This window comes from Megalobrama amblycephala, linkage group LG8, assembly GCF_018812025.1.
Source record: "Megalobrama amblycephala isolate DHTTF-2021 linkage group LG8, ASM1881202v1, whole genome shotgun sequence".
NCBI classification, from domain to species: Eukaryota; Metazoa; Chordata; class Actinopteri; order Cypriniformes; family Xenocyprididae; genus Megalobrama; species Megalobrama amblycephala.
This window is the reverse complement of record NC_063051.1, coordinates 31164763-31185235: the sequence shown is the minus strand read 5'-3', so window position 1 is coordinate 31185235 and position 20473 is coordinate 31164763. Positions and strand designations below refer to the sequence as shown.

The 20473-nt window shown below is 40.4% G+C and overlaps 1 long non-coding RNA gene across 1 annotated transcript in view; it reads left to right on the top strand.

Moving 5' to 3' along the window:
• Positions 1-6201: 6201 nt before the first annotated feature.
• LOC125274284 overlaps positions 6202-20473 on the top strand; it is a 163895-nt gene continuing 149623 nt past the window's right edge. Inside the window, exons 1-2 of the long non-coding RNA XR_007186227.1 lie at positions 6202-6332; positions 7725-7847. This is a non-coding gene — a long non-coding RNA (uncharacterized LOC125274284). The remainder of the gene's footprint in view (positions 6333-7724; positions 7848-20473) is intronic.

Genomic DNA, 20473 nt, shown 5'->3' with positions numbered 1-20473 from the left:
TAATCATTCATCACAATGAGTAAAACCAAAGAATATAGTTCTGATGTGCAGCAAAGATTGTTGAGCTTCACAAAATAGAAAGTGGCTGTAAGAAAATAGCTAAAGCATTGAAAATCCCCATTTCCACTATCAGGGCAATAATTAAGAAGTTCCAATCAACTAAAGATGTTACAAATCTGCCTGGAAGAGGATGTGTGTCTAAATCATCCTAATGCATGGTGAGGAGGAGAGTTTGAGTGGCCAAAGACTCTCCAAGGATCACAGCTGGAGAATTGCAGAGATTAGTTGAGTCTTGAGTCTCAGAAAGCCAAAAAAAATGATCAAAGAGCACCTACATCCCCACAAGTTGTTCGGGAGGGTTTCAAGAAAAATCCTCTGCTCTCATCCAGAAACAATCTCCAGCATATTCAGTTGTCAGTCAAGACTGGAACTTCAAACGGGACCGGCTTCTATGGTCAGTTGAAACTGAAAAAAAAGCTTTTTGGCAGCAAACCCACCAGATGGGTTTGGTGCACACATGGATAAAAAGTACCCCATGCCCACGGTTAAATATATTGCTGGATCTTTAATGTTGTGGGCCTATTTTTCTTCTGGAGGTCCTGGACATCTTGTTCAGATACATGGTATCATGGATTCTAGCAAATACTAACAGATAAAAAATCAAAACCTGACCGCTTCTGCTAGAAATCCAGTAATGGGCCATGGTTGGATCTTCCATCAGGACAATGATCCAAAACAAACATCAAAACCAACACAAAAATTTGTCACTGAACACAAAATGAAGCTTCTGCAATGGCCATCCCAGTCCCCTGACCTGAACCCTAAAGAAAATGAGTGGAGTGAACTGATGAGAAGAAGCACCATCATGGAGCTGGAATCTGAAGGATCTGGAGAGATTCTGCATGAAGGAATGGCCTCTGACCTCTCGTCAGGTGTTCTCCAAACTCATCAGGTAATATAGGTGAACACTCTAAGCTGTTATCTTGGCAAAAGGAGGTTGCAAAAAGTTTTGAATAAAAGGGTGCCAATAATTGTGGAAAAAGTGTTTTAGAGAAAAACATTTATTTCATAATGTGAGTTCCACCCCACTTTCAAGTCTTTTCTTTCGATGAAAGGTTAGAATTGTGTGAATTTTTTGAATGAAAGATCAAAAGGATAAACAATGCAGATTTATTTTCACAGCCACCTTTGCTCATATTTTCTAGGGGTGCCAATAATTGTGGAGGGCACTGTATATGGTCAGAGCTATGCACACTTTTGTTCAGTGAGATTCTGGCAAGATTCATCCAAGCCATTTATTGCAGTTCCTGAAACCTTCTACCCAAGCTGTTGCTGTTACATTAAATATGCTGTAAACAACTGTAGCCACATTGCTAACTTCTGCTAGGCTTAACCTCATTTCATTCCTTTAATCATCTGTCCTCTTTCCAAAGTCCCACTGTCCAAAAACATGTCAGCATCCCCATGTACACTGATTGACAGATACCATTTCTGATTTAAAAAAAAAACAAAAAAAAAACTTTTTTTGCCGTTCATAGAGCCTAGGGCTGTCACAGAGACAGATGTGATACCTTGAAATATAGTGACATTTTATGTGTGTTATAGCCAAAAAATGCTTACTGCACCATTAAGTCTGGATGTAGTATATACAAGAAACGTATACCATGATCCAGGGTTAGGCGGCTTATGCTGCCTTCAAGTACACTTGGGAAGCTCATTCCTCCAAGGCAGACATTCGTTATTAAAATGTCACGTGTTCAAGTTCATAAACAGAACAGAATGGGTGATCTAACAAAAAATTGTGCACCTAAATAACTAGATCTGCATATAAAATGATTAAATTCATTACTTTTAAATGTTATCTGACAAAAAATAATTAGTTTTCAAAAGGCCCACAGTGAAAGGTGAGTGATTAAAGTTGTCATGAAATGAAAATTCACCTTATCTGTTTTGTAAATGCATGTTATAGATCTTATTGTGAACATTTTATTCATGCATTTTTATTTCACCTCATAATGTTTAATCCAAATGTCGTAACTGGACCTTCCAAGACAACAGACTTCACTTTGGTGATGTATGAAGGACTTCTCCAATTATTTAGTCCACTTTACCCCTTGATTAAAATGTATGATTAATTTACATAATCTATTATTATTATTTGCATATTGGTGAAAAAATAACAATTTTGATTGCTAATAATGTTAAAGGTGCCACAGAGGATCTTTTCGTCAACTGAGAAACCAAAGACTGTTAGTGAGTTTTTGAAATGAGCGCATGCGTAAGAACAACCCCCCTCCTTCACAGCTCACTTTGAGGGAACGCCTGTCAAAACTCGTATTTGTACGAGTATTGGAACATGAGTGTTTACCACCGGCATTCGCTGTGTCGTGTTAGTGGATTCAATATGTCGGACTCACCACGCATAATCTGCAGTTGTTACTCCTGTCTCCTGACAAAAACATTGCATGCGGCGCCTGTGGAGTGTGGAAAGTTACTGGAGCGCACAGCCGCGCACGTCTCTCACAAGGAACTTAATGGCAGTGATTGACAAGCCAGATCGCGTAAACGATTGATGTTTTTAAGGCCCTACCTCGTTGCACAGATGATGTATATTAATATTATTCCTTTCAATGCACCTAATAAATAGTCTTTTATCAGTTAGTAAAGACAGTTTCAAGTAATCTTGCAAAAATGTACAAAACAAAACATCCTCTGTAGCACCTTTAAAATGTAAAAGCACACAAAACGTTGGCATGGAATGGAATGAAAGTATCAAAACTGACAAGAATATTGTCAATTTTGCAACATGTTCTCCAACCAATAGGCCTATATAGGTCATTTGTCACTTCCCTGAAATACGACCCATAGGAGTGTTTACTAAGACACTTTCATTTTAATGCATTGGTCACTTTTATCTGCGTCATATTTTTATTAATTAAAAAAATGAGTTTTGCTAAATGGAAATAGGACAAATGGTGTAAAAAGTCCACACTTTGCATTTAAATGAACACGCATTTTGATTGGTAATGACAATGACAACAGACGTAACACGACACTGTCATTATTTTTACGACCGCTAGAGGGTGCATGACTTTAAAACGTAAATATAGGTCGTATTAAGGTAAAATGACCTATAGGGTCGTTTTTTTTTTTTTTTTTTTTGGAGGACAGTCTGCAATTTTGATTTCATGGTGACTTTATCAGGGAAATAACACTACAAATAAAGTTGTGGAGACTCACCTCATATCACCTCAGCATGATAGCCAACTCTGAGAAAAAAAGGGGGTCTTTTGGGGATTCTGGCCCCAGCACCACAATCCCCAAAAGACCCCCCTTTAGGTTCCTGATGGACACTGAACACCTTTTCTGATGAGGAGGTGGCTTTTGTGATGGGAGTGCAGCTGTCTCTGTCTAGACTCTTATCATTCTTCGAATCTCATCTTTCTGAAACAGAACCTCTCACTGACATTGTTTTTTAGTCCCGCTTCATACTGTTGATGATACACATTAAACTAAGATATTCCATGCTTTCTCAGGTTAACATTAGTGAGAAATTAAAGAGTAGCATTTTAGCAGCAAATGCACAATGTACAACAAGACTTTATAAAATTATTGTAACAATTGTGAAGAGGGAGGATAATTTATATGTGCGTCAGGTTTCTTGACAAGAAAGACTTCCACTTAGAATACACCTGTGCATCCTGCTCATGAATCCTCAGGAAGCCTCCTCACTCCTCGTTCCTCACCTCCTCACGGTGCAATTAGAGAATTGAGATGTCCTTCAAAATGGCTTTCTATGATCAGTTTCCGGGTCATGAGCTGGAGGACAGAGGAGCGAGGAACCGAGGAAGCATCAATTTGAGTATTGAGAAGCACCTTCTGTTTCTTCTTCTTATTATTTTTTGGTTTCATGGCGGGTTGCGAACCAACTTCATGGGTGCATACTGCCACCTACTCTGATGGAGTGTGAAGAGAATGAATTCTATATCGCTCACTTAATCCCATATCATATTTTTTAATCCACCAGTCCTAATAAATCTCATGATTGCATTCATCTGTTTTCCCGCATTTGGACCATAGTAAATTAAATCCTTGTTTGACCAGGAAAATGCCATTTATCAATCAGAGAATCATTTTCCCTCACACAATTTCAGTTATGTGTCTTGTATTTTCTGTTTTTATGATCAGAAAATTGGAGTAGAACAAAAAAGAGTGTTTCCCATTTTTGGGGTGTTTTCAAATGGGCATAGGCGTTTTTCAACCTCTTTACCTGATTTGCTCAAATCGAGTGGGTGAGTCCTGCACACTGAGAAAGATCGCCTGCATATGAATGTAAGCGGATTGTGGTAAACTGCCCATTTGTTTAACATTTTAGATTAGGCTAATTTATGAATTTGCTATAGATAGCTACCCAGTTTGTTATAAAAAGCTCAAAATAGGCTAATCTACTTTCACTCACAATCTAGTGTTAGCTACTATTAGTAAAAACATTTGCTGAGTCTATTTTACAGTTGATTTGTTTTAGTTTTGTCATCAGGTTGTGACTACGGTGTCTATATAGTCAATAAAGTGATGCTAATGTTTAACGTTTAAAGAGTCATCGTTTTCTATACATTAATGCATGTTGCATGTTAGGTCAGTTAAATGCATTAATAAATTTAAAGGTCATGCTGTAAAAAAAGCTCTAAGGTACAAGCCAAGGTAATGCAGTTATGTGCTTTATTATAGCCTACTTGCATAACACCAAATGCAAAGTGTTAAATTTATCTGTGGTCTTGAAGTGCTTGTGCTCTTTTCACACTTTTTATGACTAAGGTTTACACTAAGAAAATAAAAATTTGGCATGCATGTTGCGAGAGACTAAAATACATACTCCTCTTGTATACTGTTGCTCACATGCCATAGTTTGTGTGCTTTGAAGCGCAACATCTTAGACAGCTAACAGTATTAGAAGGCAAATTTGGTTTGTGAAAGATTTCTATATTAAAGATCACTCTGTCTTTGCATAGACTGTACTGAATGTACTTTCTCTTTTTTTTGTAATTTTGTCACAATAGCCTAGCTACTGTTTGTAGCCTTACACACACACTTGTCTGATCTTTAATTGCAATAATATTGCAATTAATATAGTCGCCAACTTTAGTCAGTAACTGCTTTGAAGCTGGCTATAAGAATAATCATTTGTCAATTTAAAAAAAAAAAAAAAAAAAAAAATGTTGTAGGCTATACATGAAATTAGTAAAATGCATATGTGTAATTTGTGGGTGGGACATGTCCCCACCACTTTTTGAAACATCTCGCGAAACAGATGTATCTCAGGCCCTGTCCACATGAACTCTGGTTGCAGTGTTGCCATGTAGCCGGTGAAATGTCGGAATCAGTAATAACCTTTTTTTCAGGCTTCTGATTGGCCAACATGGCTTTGCAGTTAGGATTGTATCGCCACCTGTTGGTTTAATATGCTCTTTACAGCGCTTCATAGCATGTTTTTGCATTTTCATGTGGACAAGATTGTTTTGTAAACGAAGGAGGAAAACTACCTAAAAATAGCCTACCTGTTGACATGTGGACTAGGCCTAATACAAAAGAAACATCTCTAGTTAATTAGCAATTTGTTTGTTTGTGTTAAATACGAGGTGATCTGGCTGGCATGTGTTGTTTTTGAAATCATGCTGAGTTTTGCCGCTGTTATCAGTGGCGCAACAGTATTCTCATGGCGCTCATGCACACTGTGCTGTCTTCACACAGATGAGCGCAAAACAAAATGCACACAAACATGTCCCCTGCTCTTTATATACAATCACTGATGAGCATCTTTGGTTTTAATGAGAAGAGAGAGAGAGAGAGAGAGAGAGAGAGAGAGGCTAGCTATAAGAGGACAGATTAGAACCCAGAACCTTTAGAACACTTAAAAAATACTACCAACAGTCCATTAGGACAAACAAATTATCTATTTGTTCACTACAGTAAATAGTATGGAGACTAACAATAAACAAGCGTTCTTTGTCAATTATGTGCATTAATTATTATTGTACATTTTCTGATATGCAAATATCCCGGTTTGAAAATGCTCCAAAATTAGGAAACACGCCTTTTTGTTCCGCAAAGACTACTTTGAAAATTGCGATTCGTTGATGAATCACTCTTTTGAGTCGGTTCTTTTTCATGAATTCGTCAAACGGCTAAAAACGGTCGAATAGATTCGCGGTTTAGTTCGAATCGTAAAGTCGGCAGCTGAATCGTTTGGTGCGTTTGTACACACGTCTTTTTGTTTTCCTGTGAGGTCTTTATTAAGTTCATTACCTTCTCGTGCAGCCCGTGAACGACTGCAGGTAAAGACATTTTCTGACCAAAAGAGTATCAGAAGAACTCTTGTGTTGTACAGTACATCGGAGTGGTTTGTGTCATTTGAATAATAGTGCAAATAATATATAACATGCTACTCCGAAAGAGCGTTTTATTTTTTAATTAATTTATTTTAATTTTTTTCTTAAAAAATAGCTTTGGTGTTGTTTTGGGGAGCTAGAAAATAACAATAACACTGTTGATAGGTCTGTACTCAGTACTGAAGGAAGGCTGGAAATGCCTCTGGTAACATATGTAAATAGTTTTCAGCTTGTTTGAGATTGTTACTTTTACGTATGCAACTTTGTTAATGTTTATTTCTGTTTGTGGTTATGCCTTTTCATGAATCCCATTTCATACAGTTTGCATATCTTCGCATTGTTGATGTTTACTACTAATGAAAAAAATAAAAACCTACAAGGAGTTAACAAAGCTTCCTCCCCAATCCAACAAGATCAATTACATTACAATCATGATGAGCACTTTACTGTAACATAAGAACGTCCATGTGTGCATGTTAAAGGGTTAGTTCACCCAAAAATGAAAATGATCCCATATGGGATAGAAGACAGTCATATACATATACATATACATATACATATACATATACATCATATGATTTACTCACCCTCAAGCTATTCTAGGTGTATATGACTATCTTCTTTCAGACGCATACAATCAGAGATATAATATTTAAAAATATCCTGCCTCTTCCAAGCTTTATAATGGTAGTGAATGGGGGGCACAATTTTTGAAGCTCCCCAAAAATGCATGCATGCATCCATCCATCATAAAAGTACCCCACACGGCTCCAGGTGGTTAATAAATACTGCGCAAGTCAACATGCAGCACAAGAGTAACCCCTGACGCGATGTATGACGGAGTACTGTAAGCTTAGACACCTCTCACAGTTCAAACAAATAGAGCTGTGGATTATTTTTTATGATTTATGGATGCATTTTTCTGGGCTTCAAAATTGGTCCCCCCCATTATAAAGCTTGGAAGAGCCAGGATATTTTCAAATATATCTCCAATTGTGCTCGTCTCACCTATGGCATGAGGGTGAGTAAATCATGGGATAATTTTCAATTTTGGGTGAACTAACCCTTTAATGCATGTTGTGTATTCAGCAACATGCCCAGTCACAGAAAAGTAAGGAGATAATAATATTCTGAAATACCAGGAAAAAAAAAAGACATACTATTATTCCTGTGGACATAGATGTAGGTGAAGTTTGGCAAATATTACTTTTCCTGGCTGTGGAGTCTCTATAGCCTTTCAGATGATCAAAGAGTTGGGAAAGAATGACTTTTTTTTTTTTTTTTTAACCAAAGTCCCTGATCATGTCAATCTGACCTTATGTGTGTTGCGCATTCCAGGTGGATTGTTTTGTGAACATGTCACACTGTAAGCCAGACATTGCAAAGAGGCTGTTATTGAAGAATGGGGCGGCAGCAACTATATTGGATTCAACACAAACCTACAAACTTATGCACTCTGATGTAAGTAAGCATTGTAAACAATTTTACATATTTTATAATAATAACAGGTCATTCACATGGTTGGAAATGGTCATGTAAAGCTGCTTTTATTTCAAGAAACGCTGACTAATATTATAAATTAACTTCAGGGGGATTTGTTGTCTTTAAAATGTTTGATAAAACCTTGCTTTTTCTATACTTTTCTTTCGCCTCCCTAGCTTCCACTCCACTACTTTATATAGTGTACAGTATTCCTAATTTGACTCAGTTACTGGAGCACATTGCATACAGTACTTTCAGGATTCATAACAAACTTCCCTTTACAACATTCCAGCAGTATTGCATGCAGTCATCCCCAAACTCAAAGAAACACACACACAAACATCCACCTTCAACTCAGGCGAGTGATGACTAATACACGGCATCTTGCTGTCTCTCTTTCCCTTTCCCCGCTCATCCTCTCCTGACATTTCTCCCCCTCTCTCAGGAGCTGTGAGTGTGTTTGACCTTAAACCGTTCCTCTGCCTTTACACTGTCAGCTCCAGTCTGTGTTTTCAGGGCCTGAGAGATCCCCGCCTGCAATATGTCTGCCGACAACCCATAAGAAATGACTTGCTCTGTGTTTATCTATTAATAATTGAGCAGTTCTGAAGATGGGAGGGGGGCAGTTTGTCACAAGGGGAATTTATACCTTTCACTAAGGTTTGGGCTAAACGGCACTTTCTTCCAAGCTGTGAGACAGAAAGCGGGAGAGAAAGAAGAGCTTAGTGTGTTGTTGTTATCCATAGCTTAAGGGTGTGTTTATGTATGAGTCTTCAGAGAATGAAATGCCATAACCTTGTGTCTCCTCTTCGTAGTCCTGGACAGACTGTGTGTGTTTATTTATGTGTGTGTACATATCAGGGTGAGGAAAAAAAAAATATCTAAGATTAGATATAAATGTTTAAAATGCAATCCACTGATTGTGTTCATTTAAATGATCACTTCATGTGGTTTTACTGATCAGATAGCTATCAGATTTGTTAAAACTGTTTCATTTACACAAATATAAATCTGATCTTCAATTTCCTGGCTATATGCAAATAACGTAGTTCACATCAACAAAAGCAACATATGACCTGCATTTTATTAATTATCAGTTAATTTCTTGCAATAGAAGAGAGAGCGGCATCAGCACTGGTAAGACAATTTAGTTGTGAATTTAGATGTGACGCTGAAAATTCAGTTTCATTTGCGGCATTTTGCGTATCTGTTTGGTGAAGAGATACTCAGCTACTCATCTGCAGCGATGAGTGTTGCAATAGTGCTGTCATATCTATCTATAACGTCATGTAGCCTATAACACACTCTCACACTTTTATTTTTGACCATTTTGGGAGGAATAAAATTTACATATGTGGTTTCAAAAACCAGATGCATTTACACTTGTTCAGTTTGTCTGGAATGCATCCCAGACCACCTCCTGAAGTGGTTTGTGTGATCAGATTTAAATCCATCTCAAAAGTGTTTTGGAGAGCATTTACACCTGGTCTTTCCATGATTGGATAGCCATCTGATCAAAGAAAATGTATGAAGTGACCAGGTGTAAACAGGCTCTATATTGTCAAAGAGGTCTATTTGAGGTCTATTCGTGCACTCACTCAGTCATTCACTCACTCACTCACGCACGCACGCACGCATACACGCACAAACTCACTCACTCACTCACTCACTCACTCACTCACTCACGCATAAACTCACTAACTCAGTCATTCCCGCACGCATGCATGCACAAACTCACTCACTCATGCACAAACTCACTCACTCAGTCATGCACACATAGTCACTCACTCACTTACTCACTCACTCACTCACTCACTCACTCACGCACTCACTCACTCACGCACTCACACAGTCACACAGTCACACACTCACTCACTCACGCACTCAGTCACACAGTCACACACACACACACACACACACACACACACACACACACACACACACACACACACACACATTCACTCACTCATGCACTCAGTCACACACACATTCACTCACGCACTCAGTCAGTCACTCAGTCAGTCACGCATGCACTCACTCACACACCGACTCAATCACACATGCATTCACTCAGTCACGCACTCACTCAGTCACACTCACTCACTCACTCACTCACTCAAGCACTCAGTCACACACACATGCACTCACTCACACACTCACTCAAACACTCACTCAGTCACACTCACTCACTCACGCACTCAGTCACACACACACATTCACTCACGCACTCAGTCAGTCACTCAGTCAGTCACGCATGCACTCAGTCACACATGCACTCGGTCACTCACACACTCACTCAGTCACTCACACACGCATTCACTCAGTCACACACACACTCAGTCACACACACACTCAGTCACACTCACTCACTCACACATGCACTCGGTCACTCACTCACTCAGTCACACACACATGCACTCAGTCACACACACTCACTCAGTCACTCACTCACACACTCACTCAGTCATGCACTCACTCAGTCACACTCACTCACTCACTCACACACTCACTCACGCACTCACTCACTAACGCACTCAGTCACACACATATTCACTCACGCACTCAGTCACACACATATTCACTCACGCACTCAGTCAGTCACTCAGTCACACATGCACTCACTCACTCACACACTCACTCACTCACTCACTCACTCACTCACAGTCACTCACACACGCATTCACTCACTCACACACGCATTCACTCAGTCACACTCACTCACTCACGCACTCAGCCACACACACACACATTCACTCATGCACTCAGTCACTCACACAGTCACTCACACACACATTCACTCAGTCACGCACTCACTCAGTCACGCACTCACTCACGCATTCAGCCACACACACACATTCACTCATGCACTCAGTCACTCACACAGTCACTCACACACACATTCACTCAGTCACGCACTCAGTCACGCATTCAGCCACACACACACATTCACTCACGCACTCAGTCACTCACACAGTCACTCACACACACATTCACTCAGTCACGCACTCACTCAGTCACGCACTCACTCACGCATTCAGCCACACACACACATTCACTCATTCACTCAGTCAGTCACTCAGTCAGTCACGCATGCACTCGGTCACTCACTCACTCAGCCACACACACATGCACTCACTCACACACTCACTCAGTCACGCACTCACTCAGTCACGCACTCACTCACGCATTCAGCCACACACACACATTCACTCATTCACTCAGTCAGTCACTCAGTCAGTCACGCATGCACTCGGTCACTCACTCACTCAGCCACACACACATGCACTCACTCACACACTCACTCAGTCACGCACTCACTCAGTCACACTCACTCACTCACTCACTCACTCACTCACTCACTCACGCACTCAGTCACACACACATATTCACTCATGCACTCAGTCAGTCACTCACTCACTCAGTCACACATGCACTCAGTCACACATCACTCACTCACTCACTCACTCACTCACTCACTCACACAGTCACTCACACACGCATTCACTCAGTCACACACTCATTCAGTCACACTCACTCACGCACTCAGCCACACACACGCGTTCACTCACGCACTCAGTCAGTCACTCAGTCAATCACGCATGCACTCGGTCACGCATGCACTCGGTCACTTACTCACTCACTCACACACTCACTCAGTCACTCACACACACATTCACTCAGTCACGCACTCACTCAGTCACACTCACTCACTCAGTCACACACACACACACACACATTCACTCACGCACTCAGTCAGTCACGCATGCACTCGGTCACTCACTCACTCACCCACGCACTCAGTCAGTCAGTCACTCAAGTCATTCACGCACACAGTCACTCATTCACGCATGCAGTCAGTCACACTTGCACTCAGTCACGCACTCGCTCACTCACTCACACACTCTCACTCACACACTCACTCACTCACACAGTCACTCACACACGCATTCACTCAGTCACACACTCATTCAGTCACACTCACTCACGCACTCAGTCACACACACGCGTTCACTCACGCACTCAGTCAGTCACTCAGTCAATCACGCATGCACTCGGTCACGCATGCACTCGGTCACTTACTCACTCACTCACACACTCACTCAGTCACTCACACACGCATTCACTCAGTCACGCACTCACTCAGTCACACTCACTCACTCAGTCACACACACACACATTCACTCACGCACTCAGTCAGTCACGCATGCACTCGGTCACTCACTCAATCACTCGCTCACTCACTCACTCACCCACGCACTCAGTCAGTCAGTCACTCAAGTCATTCACGCACACAGTCACTCATTCACGCATGCAGTCAGTCACACTTGCACTCAGTCACGCACTCGCTCACTCACTCACACACTCTCACGCACTCGCTCACTCACTCACACACACACTCACTCAGTCACACACACACACTCTCACTCACCTACCCACGCACTCAGTCAGTCACTCACTCAGTCACTCACACACTCACTCACTCAGTCTCACATGCACTCACTCACGCACTTACTCAGTCACCCACGCGCTCAGTCAGTCACTCACTCAAGTCATTCACGCACACAGTCACTCTTTCACGCATGCAGTCAGTCACACTTGCACTGTCACGCACTCACTCACTCACGCACTCACTCAGTCACTCACTCAGTCATTCACACACACATTCACTCACTCAGTCTCACATGCACTCACGCACGTACTTACTCAGTCACGCACTCACTCACTCAGTCACACACACTTACTCACTCACTCACTCAGTCATTCAGACACACACACACACACACACACACATACACACACTCACGCAGTCACACACACTCACTCACTCACTCACTCACTCACTCAGTCACTCAGTCATGCATACACTCACTCACTCACTCAGTCACGCACTCACTCACTCACTCAGTCACACACACTCACTCACTCACTCACTCAGTCACTCAGTCATGCACACACTCACTCACTCAGTCACTCACTCAGTCATGCACACACTCACTCACTCACTCACTCACTCACTCACTCATTCACTCAGTCATGCACACACTCATTCACTCACTCACTCTCTTGTTTATTAAATATTAAATATATTTTATATTATTCCATTATATATTTTAATGATCCAGTCTTGTCCTATGTAGGGTCGCACAGATGCTGGAGCCTATCCCAGCCATGAATTTAAATGTATAATTTTATATTTAAATTGAATAATTAAAAAAATATGTTTTTATGATGTACTGTAATTTTTATAAAATTTTAATTTTTTCACACATTTTTAAATACATTTTTATTTAAAATCATACACGCACCGAACTTATGACGCAAGTAATCAATGTGCAAAGTACTCATCATAGTCTTGCAGAGTCATCTGACAAGTCAATAGGGAGACAATTAGGGCACCTCGTCCTCGACTCTATAGTATTTCAACATACATATTTTTTGAAAAGCATTTAAATATATAACCCCTGAGAAAAAAAAAAAAAAAAAGAGGTGCTTGAGTGCATTTAAACAGGTAACGATCAGTCGAGCTCCTTTTATTCCCTTTGTTTGTGCTGTATTCACATCTGAGGATAGCCTTACCTCTCACTTTCTCCCTAATTAAGTAGCCTTTAAACATTTTCCCTGCTGAGTGCTCGCTGTCAGAACAAAGTAGACATTGTTTTTCCCTTTGAGGCTCTCAGTGAGCGGGAGCCTCCTAACGTTACTTCAGGCCGATAGGGCGGCGGTCCTCAGAGGCCTATGATGGAGTAAGACGTGGAATCGGCCCTATCTCCTGTCTGGGAGGACGATTGTTTAATGGGAAAAAGATTGCTGTGTTCACTGCTGATTGCATTTGGACAGGGCAGCTGATGACGGTGGGAGGTTCCTCAGCCCTGGAGGACAATGATTAGTGGAAACTGGAGACGAGGAAATCCAACTTCCCATGGAGTTGAAGGGCAGCGGGTAATGACCCGGTATGGGCTTCCCCTCGGTTAGCTGAGACAACCTCTGTTTACACACAATGATCTCTAATTGGAATGGTACTGGTTTTTATTATGTGCTATTTCTTTAATATAAGACATGTCATGGGCTCTGAGGTCGAAATAGACACTCTCCCTTCCGTGTGTCAGGAATTTCACACCTGTTTTTACAGCAGTCACTAGATGCCATAGTGGTCTTAAAAGGCCTCCAATGTCTCAGTTGAATTGATGCTTTTGACAATTCAGGGCTTAACCAAAATGAAGATGCTTCGATTCAAAACAGCGCAGTCGTGAAGATGGATGTGGGTGGCGCAAAAAGCTGCCCTCCGTTCTGGTCCCAGAATCTGCCTGTCAGTCAAGCAATGCGCATGCCCCCACAAGCTTCATCTCTCTGATATGGAAAAAAGCACCATACCATTCTGATATATTTACATTCATATATCATTAACTGACTATCAGACTCCTCCAGAAACAGAGAGAATTCTCTGAAGGGTGGCCGCTGTCTTTCTGCATGGCTCATTAGTGCATTGCCCTCGCACAAACGTATCAACAATGTTCTAAAGCTAATACACTCTTAGATTTCCTCTCCTCATGATATAGGCAGAGAGGAACGGGGGTCAGATGTACGTTTGAGTGCAGGCGATTGCCTCTGCACAGAAATGATTTATCAAGCATAGCTGTTCCGCTCCGCTCTGTAGAGTTTCCTATTGATGTGACGAGTTGAAATGGTTTCTTCAAGAGAACGACAACGTCAGTAGCCACATGAGATGCATCTGCACGAGCACACGCACACACAGTTCCTCTCATCACATGCCTATGTGCTTTTAATTTGATGCAGACTCCTTGTTTGAGTACAGAGGGAAGCAGGGATGAAAGATAGCGCTGTACCTTCCAAGTGTATCCCACTTTCTTGTTGTTGTTTGATAGCTTTTTTGATCACCATTATGTAGGATTGAACAAAGCGTAATGATTGTTTGCATTACTGTTTAAGTCATCTGAGTTGGTTTTGAGGTGGTCACCTGTGTGTTAATTACACATATTAGCAGCGGTGATTAGCAGGTGGCGTTTTGAGATTAGCAAAGGTACTTTGTCTCACCTAAAACTGCTACATGAACGTACTTTGTTTCTAAGGCAGAATTATTCAGACATGCAGAGTAATAATGCATTGGAAGCCTATCAGGATTGATTCTCTTTCCTTGTTAGTACAAATCATTGTCAGTGTAGAGTGAGAGATTCTTAATATATGATATGGGGGATGGCAATCATTTAATATAGTTCAGATTCGTCTTTTAACACACACACACACACAGCCTGCAGAGCCAGCCTAGTGTCAGCGGCACACATCAAAAACAGCGCTCGAGGTGAGAACATGAGCTTGTGAATGAGATATTAGCAGTACGCCACAATGCAGTCAAGCTAAGATTCTGCACAGCAGCAAATTGCAGTGTTGTGACCATTGGCTCATCAGGTACAATAAGATGAGTATTTATCGTAGACCAGAGAGACTTTGAATGGAAGGAGCAGTACTTGCATGATGGGCTAATGGAATATAGACCTCCATTAGAGATAATTTAAAGCAGACTGAAAGCTTTGTTGTGAAAAAAGTGGATTGATGTTAGCAATTATGTAGCTGTGGTAGTTCTTTGCTATGAAGTTATCAATGTATATTCCTGCAACTGGACCCGTGGCCTAGCAGTAAACTGTGTACTCCAGGTGCATTCAGCTGTGGTGCTTATGCGGGAGATGCAAGACTGCATCTTGTTCCGGCATTTCAAGCCTCAAACGCTTTTCTGTACTGAAAATTGTATGAAAAATCATAAAAAATACATTAAAAAATTATGATAATTAAAACAAAATGAAATAATAATCAAAACATTTCAATATTTCCTTGATGATTATTTATATAATTTTTTTTTTAAACAAATTATGACTGTCCCATAGGTGTCATTTCAATCAAAACTAGTAATTTTGCCTCTAATAAAATTATCAAAAGTTAGTCTACTTCTCTTCCAAGGAGTGGACACTGTTCGAGACTGGATGAATCATGTAATATGAGAATAAAGAAAAAACAATATTATTTGTGTGTGTCATCTGCAGTCAAGCTGTAATTTTGTTTAGGGCTGCAACTAAAAATTATTTTGATTATTGGAGTAATCTGTTTTTTTTATTAGATTATTCAGACCCAAAAATGAGTAATTATTAACAAAATCCACAAATGTGTTTAATGTCCCTGACAACCTTTGTAGCCCCATTTAGCAACTTGTTAACAACCACCTTTTTCAAAACAAGTAAAAGCTTTAAAAAAAATATCACAAGAGTATTGCTGATGTATTTTATGTTGTGGAATAAAATGTGAAAATATCTTGTGCTTGTGTAAACCACAGACAATTTTTAGGCATTTAACCAAAAATCCATTCAAAAAACCCGATGAATTAAGGACGATTGAACCGAAAGTTCTAAAACCTCACAAATCGGACTTTATTTCTAACAACTCTTGAGTTTATCGATATTCTTTTCCGGACTTTTACTCTGAATTGTGAGTTATAAACTTAGAATTAAGAGCTATAAAGCCTGAATCATGAGAGATAGGGCCAGATTTACTAACAGCTTGTGCCAGCGCAAACCCTCTTTTGGCATAAAAAAAAACTACTGTCGGGATTTATTAAAGACACGCTGTGCAAAATTAGCATTGAAAAGGTGTGGACTGAGTTGTTTTTGTCGCTGACCTTATTGCATATGCATTTATAGGAGTTTCCCTTTCAGACGCAAAATTTATGGGAGAAGATTATTTAAATGAATCGTGATTTACTAATGATTTGCGCTAGTCAATTTACTGCTATTTGCACCATTATTTAATGCCCAAAAAGCAGGTCTGAACCCATTTTGCAACATGGTTGCAATTGTTGCTTCTAGGAGGAGACACTGCAGAGAACAGAGAGCGCGAGAAGGGAGAAAATATTTTCCACTCTTATTAATTTCTTTGGAATGCCAGAGGAAGATGTTATCCGTATATTACATGTAACAAGTTGTGTCTGTATCGACCTGCACCTGATGAGCATCAGCTCTGCTTATTTGCGACCCAACGCTAATTTGGGCTGCTCTTGGTAGATTGCATTGGTCATTATGTACATGATTTGATCATGAGTCATCTGTGTTCTTTATTTTGTGCATCAGCAGTAGATCAGGCATAAAACTTGCCACTCCCATCGGTGCATTTGTGGAATTGCGCTCTCATGCTGATTTGGCCCGTTTAGTAAATCTGGCCCTTCATCTCACAATTGGGAGAAAAAAAGTCCGAATTGTATTTTTTATTCCATGGCAGAAACAGTTGGACATTATTAGTCGACAAATTATGTGAGGTTGTGAAAAATGTGTTTGACAAGATGTTTTTTTTCTTCTAAAAGTTCTTAGGGCCAGAAGTGCCCAAATAGTTAAAGAAACACCCAAACATGCTTGTACTGTAGCATTTTTTGGGGGGATAATGTTACCAGTAGATTTAGATATACTAGGTTTAGAATATAAGGTAATTCGGTACTTAAGCAGTTACACATTAACAGATACTCTTCTGAACCAATTATGTGGTATGATGCCTAGATTGCCTACAGTCAATTTCCTGTAGCTGCCTAATAAAAAGTCAGCTTCAATATGTAGTAAGTGTGCTATATCAGTGTCTTGATGCTAGTGCTAGTTATAACTGTATTAAAAGCTGTACCAACAGTACTTTTGGCTGTGAGAGTGCCTATGCTGGTTCTCACCCAGGTGAGGGGAACTTTGAAGAAAAACTCTGATCTTCTCTCCCAGTTCTCCAGGCGCTTTGTTCTAGTTAAGCAGGCGAAGCAAACACAAAACCCATCTCTGCACACTTTTAAAATAATCATCACAAGGAAGGCGAGAGACAAAGAGAAGAGGCGAAGATACAGAGAGAGACAGAGGGGAAAGGCTCAGAGAACAAGGTGAGAATGTGTAAATTTTTCATCCCGGCATCAGGATCAGGATGGCAGAGGATTGTAGTGCTGGATTAACGGTTCTAAGCCCTAACAAGGGCTGCTGAGAATGTGGCCACGGAGTAGAGATACTGCAGGAGAGACACACGGATCAAAAGCAGCTGGTTTCCATGACATTCAGAGTCTTCGCAGCTAATTACGCTGGCCAGGGATCTCCCCCTTCCAGAAGTCTGTATCAAACCAAGTTTAGAGCAATACACACAGCTGCTCATTTCACAAATCTCATGTATCCCTCCATGTAAAAATATAGAATAGACTTGACAATACAAGCTTGCAAGTACATGAAAATTACACATTAATAGAAAGATGCCGGCTGGTCCCTTTTAACGTCCATGACTTAAATGAATCGCTTTATTGAAGTAAAGTCGACGTGAAATAACTTACCCTATTTACAGTATTTTCTGAATGCACATTCCTGGTCTAATAGCGAACAATTATCAGGTGCATGCAAAGAAAGCTGTTGTTCTTTATCTTTAATCAAAAAATAATAAGTTGCCATGCCTCTGAAATGACAAAATGTTGGCTATTGCATAATGTTAAAGTCGCCAAGAAATCAAAATTGAAGTTTTTTTGGCTTTTAGTAGGAATATGATGCCTTAAGCTAGTGTACTTAGTACAAAATTCGTATTAAGAAGATATAAGCGTTCAAAACGTACAGTCTCTCACTTCCGCCAGTTTGGATCAGTGATTTTGATGACATCACGCTGCACTTCAGCTTCTCATCAGATATTCTGTCCAATCAAATGCTCTCTAGAATCTAAAACGTCCCGCCCCCTACATTATAAATAGACACTGAAGCTGCGGCTAAAATCTGTCACTTGCAGTGTTGCATAGTCTGCGGTTTCCCATGGAATTGGGCTACTTTAACACTGTTGCCGTGGGTTGTTTTCATGTTGACCCCAAATAACATGATATTTAGTCCATGGAATGTGAATTTTACCAGGGGAATCCCACCAAAAAATTTGATTTTTACCCCCCAGAATGTGATTTTTACAGGAGGACACCCCCCTGAAAAGCAACTGAACTAGTTTTGAGTAGCAATTGGGCGGGTTTTGTTGTGAAAACCTGGCAACCCTGGTCACTTGTTACACATTTACTATTTTCTACATGGTGAATGGCACATAGTGCACTATATAGGGAATAGGGAACGATTCAGGCAGTGTAAATATGCTTTCAATTGAGGCGAATGAAGTCTGGTTTCACGTTAGTGAAATAAGGAGGAAACTAAGGCTTTACCAAGCTCAACAGCTCTGGCCGAGCTGTGATTTAAACAAAACGCTATTGGCTATTTAAAAAAGGGGAGGAGCTGTTCAATATGTCCCACCCTGTCTTCCTGTTTCAGTGGAAATTACGTCAACATTTTAAATAATGCTGCATGTTCCAAGGCACTTCAGTGGGCCTTTAATATATAGCCTAATAGTTAAATAGCTATTTGCTTTACCAAATTTACATCCAGTCTGACTCAATTCTGGTATGAAATGTCTATATTTCAGGATCCAGATAGATAAAATCTACATTTTATTCATCTATGAGTATCCTTTTACATTCAGAAATGTATCAGAATGTGAATGTAAAATGGGTTGCAAAACACAAATTCTCTTGACTTTAAATACAGACAGATTAGAGTCAACAAAATTTGTACCTTGAAGCTTTAACAACAAGACACCAGTAGCTTCTAGCACTTCTCTAATTTGAAGATTAGTTAGTCAGGTGCTAAGACTGTTGCAATGTTTCTCTCCTGCATTTACATGCTTGTCTGGCATGCATGCAGCTGCTTGCTGTTGACGTTAATGTTCTTCAGTGGGCGGATTCGGCTTGAGTGGCAGAAACACTTGAAATGCTATTACGCCTCTAGTGGGCTCGCTTGCACTGGCGGCACGGCACGTTCCGTCAACACGGCTGCAGGATTCATATGAGGGCCCGCTCAGGAGACAGATTGCTTGTCACTACATGGCTTTGCATCTCCACTGATGATGATAATCACAACGATTCCTCCAAGTGGCCGTAAACACGGAGAGTAAGACAGAAAGAGAAAGAGAGGGAGATAGAAATCTCTTAAGAAGAGTATGTATTGTCACATTCTGCAATCAAAACAGAGATTTGGACTTGAGACAGAGTTAAAGATGAATGTTCTCCTGGGATGGGTTTTCAGCTCTGAGGTGGCTTGTTTTGGGATTGTTTTCTCAACAGACAATGGTTTTAGGCATCTGGGTACCGAGAGAGATGGATCCTCGTGATGAGATTTTTTTCCCACAACAAGTTGAAATTAGAGGCCTTTGTGATTGGTCTGCAATCAGAAATAAGGGTGTTCTGAGTTGTCATATTGGAAAACGTATTGAGTTGACATATTGGAAAATGTATTGCTTGTTGGATTTTGTAATCAGTTTCAATCTCAATTTATCTTTGATGACATCAGCCACCTCTTATGAAAAGACTACTGTGTTCTTAAGGCCAAGAAAGATAACTATGATGATAACTTTATTAGCGTCCACACCAATGCATGATAACACAAGTGCAGACTGCAGTTTCTTTTTAAGAAGAAAATGGCTTCGCGAAAAAGACAAAATGACCAAATCTTTTCCATTGGGAAATAATTGAATGGTTATGATTTGCTGTTGCTGTGATTTCATGTGAGTGACAGGTT